This window comes from Haliaeetus leucocephalus, unplaced genomic scaffold (genome assembly GCF_000737465.1).
Source record: "Haliaeetus leucocephalus isolate CR32 unplaced genomic scaffold, Haliaeetus_leucocephalus-4.0 Scaffold0, whole genome shotgun sequence".
In the NCBI taxonomy this organism is placed as follows: domain Eukaryota; kingdom Metazoa; phylum Chordata; class Aves; order Accipitriformes; family Accipitridae; genus Haliaeetus; species Haliaeetus leucocephalus.
In genome coordinates this window covers 3,581,129-3,581,428 of record NW_010972436.1, presented here as the reverse complement: position 1 = coordinate 3,581,428, position 300 = coordinate 3,581,129, and positions in this window count along the sequence as shown.

The window sequence follows — 300 nt, the reverse complement described above, 5'->3', positions numbered from 1 at the left end:
GCGGCGGGGCCGAGCGCCCTGCCCGGGGGCCGCGCCGGGGCGGCCGGACCCTCCCTGTGCGGGCAGCGCCCGTGTCAACGCCCCGGCAGCGGGGCCGGGGCGGGCGGCGGGTTTTAATCCGGTTAGGGGGGATTAGCGTGGCGGTTTAAAGGCCGGAGCGGCGCGGGGAAGGGGTGCCAGGCGTGCCGGAGAGAAAGCGGCGGCCGCCGCCGCCGAGCAGCGGAGCAGCCCGAACGGCACCGTGTGAGTGAGCCCGGGGGCGGGCCGGGGGCGGCCGTCCCACCGCCCCGCCGCCCCGCC